The sequence below is a fragment of the Dipodomys merriami genome, unplaced genomic scaffold (assembly GCF_024711535.1).
Source record: "Dipodomys merriami isolate MVZ:Mamm:240054 unplaced genomic scaffold, mDipMer1.0.p SCAF_217, whole genome shotgun sequence".
Taxonomy (NCBI): Eukaryota; Metazoa; Chordata; class Mammalia; order Rodentia; family Heteromyidae; genus Dipodomys; species Dipodomys merriami.
The window spans coordinates 1,001,705-1,010,384 of record NW_027203571.1 but is presented as its reverse complement, the minus strand read 5'-3'; positions in this window follow the sequence as shown (position 1 = coordinate 1,010,384).

Here is an 8,680-nt window from a genome sequence, read left to right as displayed (position 1 = left end):
AGATAACTTACCTGGGATATTTATTGAAATGGGGGCAGCGATGTCTCACCAAAGACAGAACAGAAACTGTCCTTCAAAATTCCAACACCACGGTCACAGCACCAAGTAAGGGTGTTTTTGGGTTCTGCCACCTTTTGCCATCTGTGAATCCAAGGGTTTGCAGAGCTGGCTAAACCTCTTTACGAGGAGAAGCAACTATTTCAATGGACAGAGGAAGCTGAATGAGCCTTTGAACAGATAAAAACTGCCTTATAATAAGCCCCAGTGTTGGAACTCCCTGATGCCAGTAAACCCTTTAACTAATATGTTGATGAACATAATGGAATAGCAAAAGGAGTCCTAACCCAATATTTGGGCCCATGAAGAAAACCAGTAGCCTACTTGTTAAAGAAATTATACTCAGTAACAGTAGGATGGACACCATGTCTGAGAATGATAGCAGCTACTGCTCTGATGGTAAAATACACAGATAAATTAACCATGGGACAAGAACTGTATGTGACCACCCTCCACACTATTGAGGGTGTGTTAAAGCAACCAACAGATCGGTGACTCAGCAATACCCAACTAACCCATTACCAAGGAATGCTACTCAACCCTCTCAGAATCAATTTCCAGGCTCCCTTGGCTCTCCATCCTACTAGATCAGGATCTAAACATGCCACTACATAACTGCTCAGAAATCCTGGCACAAGTCCATAACATCCAAGAGGACTTAAGGGTCCAGCCATTGCTGGACGCTGAACTCGTGTGGTTTACAGATGAAAGCAACTTTGTTCATCAGGGGCAGATATATGCGGGAGTGGCAGTAGTGTCTGAAACTGAAGTGGTCTGGGCTGAACCTCTACCAGTAGCCATATCAACCCAGAGAGCCAAGTTAATAGCCCTGACCCAAGCTCTAACACTGGGAAAAGACAAAAGTGTAACTGTGTACACTGACAGTCCATATGCATTTGCAACGACTCATGTACACAGAGCTATTTACAAAGAATGATGATTACTGACATCTGAAGGAAAAACCATCAAAAATAAAGATGGAATCTTGGCTTTAATTACTGCTCTTTGGCTGCCTAAGTTAGCCATTGTTCATTGCCTTAGACATCAAAAACCTAAAAATGCTGTGAGTAAAGGCAGTACACTGGCCTACAGAATAGCCCAGGAGGTGCCATTACAAAGCCACTCTATAATGATGATTAAAACCCAGACCCTGGTACAAGAACTCTTCAGGATACTCCAATATACACCACAGAGGACTTGAAATGGATTGATCAACTGCCGATGGCACAATGCCTAAATGGTTGGTGGAGAGATTTTAGGAGCAACAATATCTTACCAGAGCAGTTAGGGAGTAAAGTACTGCTTAAGTTGCATTGAAGCACCCACATAAGTGCAAGGAAGATGTAAGATCTGGTGAGAAATACTGGACTTTGGATCAAAAATAACCATGCTAAAATAAAACAGATTGTCAGGGACTGTAAGGCATGTCAACTGACAAATGCAAGGAAGAACCAAACAGAAACAGGCAGTCAAATCAGAGGAGATATACCAGGAACTTACTGGGAGGTGGACTTCTAACTGGGCAAGTATGGATATAAATATCTGTTAGTTTTCATAGATGGGTAGAATCCTTTACTACAAAGCGCGAAACTGCACAGGTAGTGGCTAAGAAGTTAATAGAAGAGATCATTCCCTGGTTTGGCTTCCTTATTATGATAGGATCAGATAATGGACCAGCTTTCATGTCCAAGGTAAGTCAAGGAATTGCAAGTACTCTTGCGCTTATAGACCCCAGAGTTCAGGAAAGATGGAAATGTTGCATAAAACTCTAAAAGAGTCCCTGACCAAATTGACCATGGAGACTGGCGGCAACTAAGTAACTCTCCTTCCCTTTGCCTTATACAGGGTATGCAACTCCCCTTTAAAATTGGTCTTTCCCCTTATGAAATTGTATTTGGAGTGCCTCTTCCACAATTCCTAACTTGTCACACAGTTGCTTAGAAAAGATGATGACTCTGAACTTTTGATCTCCCTCAGGGCCCTACAGAGGGCCCACCTTGATGTCTGGCCAGACTGAGGGTGCTATACAAGTCGGGCCATCCACCAATCCCATATCACTTCTGCCCCGGTGACTGGGTCCTGGTGAAAAGACACTGAGAGGAAAATCTAGAGCCGAGGTAGAAAGAACCTTATGTGGTCATCTTCACGACACTGACAGCAGCCCTCAAAGTCGACGGCATTGCTACCTGGATCCACCATTCACATTCGAAGCCTGAAAATCCCATAGCGGATCTCGTTGCGGACCCAGATTGGCAAGTCTCACACTCCAAAGACAATCTTTTAAAGCTCAAATTCAGTTGTAAAAAGATTTAGTCACAAGTTGGTTATTGGTGTATAACTTACTTGGAAATTGTATTAGCATAGTAGTAAGTGCAGGCAATCCCCCCACCCATAAGTTGGACTTGGATTGTTAGTAATCAGGTAAGTGGTAAATGTGTCCATTTGGCCATGAAAGAGGGATCATCATTATGGTTCCCAGACAAGCTCACATTTAACTTCTTACAGTTTGCTGATGGAGTATGGGAAGGACCTAGGCTTATGAAATGTAGATGGAGACACTGGTATATATGCCCAGGGGGAAAAAAGACTAGTAAATTTGGAGGACAAGAAGACTTTTACTATAAGAGCTGGGACTGCAAAACAAGTACCTTAGGAAAATGGAAAGGAATGTGAGGAGACCTTGTTACGTTTACCAAACCAGAATGTGCAGCCATCCAGTTTAATGGACTGCCTGTACAAAACAAATTAGGGTCTTCCAGGATTCTGATGCCTGATTGATATTTCGGTTCACAGACATCGGCAAACAAGCCCTAGGATGGGAATTAGGAAAGAATTGGGGACAAAGATTGTACAGGGGAGAGACAATGATGGCATTCTCATAAACCTACAAGCATTTGCCACAGCCAGTTATTCCCCTTCAGCGATGGGACCAACACAGTTTTAAAACCAGTCTCTGCTGTAAAATCCAAAGTTGACAACAAGAAAGAGCTCTGGGTTGTAGTGACCCCATCTCCTCCGAAAAAGGGAGACCCCCTTAGGGAGAACATCTTGCCAGAGGATTCCCTATGGCAGCTGTTGGTTCAAACTTACAATGTGATCAATCAGATCCTGATATTACAAGTTCTTCTTGGATGTGTTATGATATGAGACTTCCATTTTATGAGGGTATTGCAGTGGTACAGAATGTAACAAATGGTAAAAAACAACTAAATCATTTATGTGGGAACAAAAGGAAGCAAAACTTACTCTACAGACAGTTATAGGACAAGGGTTATATGTGGGACGAGTACAAACTATCTTTACTCACTTATGTAATCAGACCCAAGAATGGATTCCAGAGGAAGGATATCTATTACCTCTCCAAGATGCTTGGTGGGCATGTTCAACTGGCCTAACTTCCTGTGTCCACTTAGAAGTATTTTAGGACTAACAGTGTTTGTGTCATGGTACAACATATCCCTCGACTGCTCTACCATTCTCATGTAGACATGATGATAAAGATGTCTGCAGCAAGCTATTGGCCCAGAAAACCTAAAAGAGAAATAATAACAGCAGTAACAACGGGGCCCTAGTATGCTTAGATGGACTAGGAACTGGGGTGGCATCCCTAATTACTCAGAGAACATCTTACACTAGCCTTTGTGCTGCTATACATGAGGATAACAAAAACCTGGAAAGCTCTATAGGCTTCCTTCAAAAATCACAGGACTCTTTAGCCGAGGTAGGGTTGCAAAACAGATAGGGGCTGCACTTAATTTTCTTACAACAAGAAGGTCTATGTCCTGGCCTCGGGGAAGAATGCTGCTTCTACACTAATCATTCCGGAGTTGTAAAAGAATCTTTAGCTAAAGTAAGAGAGGCACTAGCAAAACGAAAAAGAGAAAGAGAATAACAAGTAGGATGGTTTGAATCATGGTTAATTATTCCCCTTGCATAACCACCTTAATATTCACTCTGTTGGGCCCCATTATCATTCTGGTACTTGTGTTCACAGTAGGGCCTTGCATTGTAAATCGACTAGTGATGTTTGTTAAGCAACGTGTAACACCAGGCAGATGATGGTATTAAGAACACAATATCAACTGATTCCTGACAAAAGACATAGTGCAGGTCCGTAAGGACCATGATTGGCCCTTAAGGTGCATGTTAGAAAGGGGGAAATGAAGAGACTAAAGCATAAAGAGGCAAAAAGAAGGCCTAAGTAACTCCAGCACAAGCTAGCAAACATCTTGTGAGGTATGAATTATTAAAATAACCATGGGTTTGACCAAGAAATGACACAAAAAGAAAAACAATTCCCGAACAATTGAGATATAAATAATCCTTGGGAAATTCACAGAAATTTTCTCCAGATGCATTGACCAATCACTGGGTGGCCATGCAGGACATGGTGACCCAGTGGCCAGAGAATTCCCATCAATAACACTCAATAATGATATTAGCCAATCACATACGTATAGCTTAGTTTGCTTAAAATGTTAACCAATCCTGTAATTTCTCATGTAAAACTTCCTTAAAGTTGTTTATTCAATAGTATAAAAACTGTGCTGATTCTATGCTCAGGGCCTCTTAGTGTCACCGGTTACTGAGTGTGTGGAGGACCAACATCGAATTTGCAAATAAACGACTTCTTTGCTATTTGAATTGGTCATGATCTCTGGTGGTATTCAGGGGATCTCGAGTCCAGGTACAACAAATGTATATTAGTACATTGAAAGAAAGAGAGCAGACATTTTAACCTATTTGCTACAAGTAAATTAATATTAAACAAAGCTAATTAAAATAATATTACTTACTGTTCAGAGGATGAGTATAGTACTCTCGGATATCTTGGAGGAAAAGACTTTAGACTCATTGCAACTGATGCCTTACATTGAAATTAGTGGCTAAACTTTCTTCTTCAGAAAGGCAAAAGCTCCATGTCTTTCATAATAGTATTATAAAATTATAATATCTGCATGTTGAATTGTTTTCCTCTGCTATTTTCAATACCATTCTTCATCCATTAGGTATCCAGGGCTTTGAATGACCAATTCCTTAAAATACCTATATTGCTTATATTGTGATAGAAATTTCCATAATATTCATATGAATTTATCACTGAGTCTCATCTTGAGCTGTATTCATATAAAATTTATGCAGTCTCAAGCAAGAAACCTGAGTATTTTACTCTTTTCTATGTTTTAATCAATACATCTATTCTCTTTAGAAACGTTGTCATCTTTTATAATGCTCCAGCAAACATGTATTTCTAGTACTTTTATTGAAATAAATATAACATATGGAACATGAAAACAAAACCTCCCTTATGACTTTAATGTAAACCCTTGGGAATTTGCATTAAAAGCACAATTCACATATCTATACATGAATAATTTAATGGTTAAGTCAATTAGACACAAGCACTATCATACCACATAAAGTCTCAATTTACTTAAAGGCACCAAAATATTGGTGTTCATGAATATCACTCATTTTTAGAAAATGACTAGTCACAACAAAGTTTATATTATATTTCAAATTTTAAAAATGGAAATGATGTGAATATCCTGTTTCCAGGAATAGATTTATTCAGCAGTGAAAAAGAATAAGGGTTTGTCATATAGAATGAAAGATGTAAAAGCAGACTGTCTTTCCTTCAGAGGATAAGTACATGCATATCGTGCAATTTATTCAGATACTATAAAAATTCATGAAAGGTGGTACGGTTGGGGGGAAGGGGGGAAGGGTTGGGTTGGGGGCTGGAGAGGAGGCTGGGAAGGGATGTGAAGGGTAAACAAAGGAGGAGGCTGCAACGCTTGATAAGAAATGTACGCATTATCCTGCCCATGTAATTGTAACCCCTCTATACAGTATGTTCAAAAAAAATAAAATTAAATTCAAAAAAATTCATGATCAGAAGTGATAGGTAAGCAAAGTAAGTGGAAAACTGAATATGTAAATTGTGCTTTCAATATAGGATGACAATTTTCCAATAAATGAGCCTATAGATGATGATTTTCTATCTGTAACACACATCCAGTATTCTACATTTTATTCTTCTACTTTCATGATGTCAATTGCTACTAAAGTATCAAGGTGGGCGCTTTCTTGGTTCCGAGATCCAATAAATTTTAGTATTTTGGAACAGTAGTATAAATTCATGGAGTTTGACTTGAATATCAAGTTTGAGGATACTGTATTTAGGGTATTGTTAATTGGCCTGAAGCAGCCAGGAACATATTATGAATACTCAGACCCACAGTAAACTAAGAACTAGGGACTTGATCTTGGGGAAAGATAAAGGTCCAGGCAAGATCTTAAGCCGAAATAAAGCAATGGAGCAAACATCAATCAATAATCATTACAGATGAATACAACTGATCTCTGATGTGTCTGGGTGGCAGCTGTGTGTGTGTGTGTGTGTGTGTGTGTGTGTGTGTGTGTGTGTGTGTGTGTGTAAGAGAGAGAGAGAAAGAGAGACAGAGAGAGAGAGAGAGAGAAGAGAGAGAGAGAGAGAGAGAGAGAGAGAGAGAGAGAGAGAGAGAGAGAGAGAGAGAGAGAGAGAGAGAGAGAGGTGTAGAGAATTTTAATGTGCCTTCCATATTTACAGTCCATAGAGCATTACTTGTTAGGGAGAAGGTGCTCATAACAGAGTTCTCATACCATTCTCATCTCTTTTTACTGCAAAAACACTTGCTTAATATCTAATTAAAAAGAGAAAAATAAACTAACATTGTACATGATTGTTTTGAAAATTAATTGGCATATTGAAGGCCAAAGGGAGGAATTGAAAATTAATATAATCTTTTTCCTCTCTTCTGATTATTACACCTCAATAGTTGTGATTTTCTGGAGTCTCCTGTAATGTACTCATTGATGAATTACTAATATGCTTAATAATATGAAACATATGATAGAGAAATAGATCAGCCAGCAAGCACAATGAACTAGTGATAAGATAGAGCTTTTGAGAAAGGTTGCCACATCTTTTAGGAATGCAATTCCTTCATATGAACTTCAAATTTTATGGCTTTCCCTGTGTTATTAAAAGGTAAGAAAGTACTGTAGAAACAAAAATTCCTGTTCAGTCAAGTAGAAAGTCCTCATGTTCCCATATTCATGTAGCCAATTTCCATTCCATAAAGACTCTTTGTTAGAGTGTTTCCATTTATTGTACTTCAGCATATCATCCTTCCCTGTTGGAGACAGGAAAAAAGATAATTTTATTTGAATATTCTTTTACATAAGTTATTGTGTACAGGCATGATTTGTATAATTACAGAAGTTTGTAATAAATGTAAGTAGGGATCATGTCACAATTAAAAAATATAATTAAAATCACATAACAAGTTTAGAAGTCACAGAATTTTGTGCATGAAAACATAAATTAGATTAGTTGCAGAATTTCTATTTTGAGATAAACTTTATATTAAAGTATAAAGTACTTTACTAAGGGTTGAAACATTTTCTTCACAGATATATTTCTTAGAGATATTTTTGCTTTATAATTTTAAGAAGAAAAATGGACTCAAAGTAATTATTTTTTAAAAACATTATTTTCCTGTTACCATGTGATTTACCTCCAAATTAGATATCCAGATATAAGATTTAACTTAATTTAACCAAAAATATTTATTGAGTATAAGAACCTTCTTCACACTAAGTTTAAAAACATAATGAGTCTGAAATATTCTCTGTGTGAACTGTGTTAATATTATTTACAATGTGAGCGAAATGTTTAAACAGTAGTATTTATTTTAGCTTAATTGCTCTGAGGAGACAATAAATGATTTAATCAAAGGCTAAAAATGACTAGATTTAATATTTAGAATTCAGGAAATGTTTTTGACCACACTGGTTACTGGAGCCTTCTCAACAACCTCATGAGATAATTTATATTGATGAAGCAAAAATCCCAGAGTTTAGACATTTATGAATAAAAAAATTGTGGCATTTTGAATACGTAAACTATGTGTCAAACATAGAAAATTTAGCTTTTAAATATCTGAATATAATAATTCATTTAATTGCAGGATAATTGCTTGTTCTGAAAGGAGATATAATTGCATTCATTTTGAAAAGTAATCCTAATTACTCATTTGAATAAGAGACAATATTTAAAATATCATTCATTCAAGAAACAAGATGTACAGTTAGTTGTTTTTTATGCCAATTATGTTTCCTAACTTACTAGAAATATTAAATTAGTAAACTTAAATCATTGCTTTGTAGAAAAATAGAAATTTAGTTTCTTAAAACTCATGACTATAACTTTTTCTCAATTACTAAGTAATAATTTTTTTTATCATGGAACCTTATTTAATATATTTTTATTCATTAAGTTAAATAACTGCCCAATGATAATATAAAATATTCATGAACAAAGTTTGTGTAACACAAATATTTTTTTCAAAGACAAATCATGGTTCTTTTACAGAACACTAGAAGGCAGTGTATTCTTTATTAACTTTTATTTATTTTGTTAAAATTTATTAATTGTCAGAAATGGCAATTCCATAATATATTTAAATCATTTGGTTATACTCTCTCTATTTCCTTTTCATTACCCTTTTTTCCAAAGATCTGTTTTTCACATGAAATTACATCTTTATATATGCACATATAATCTAATTTGGAAAAA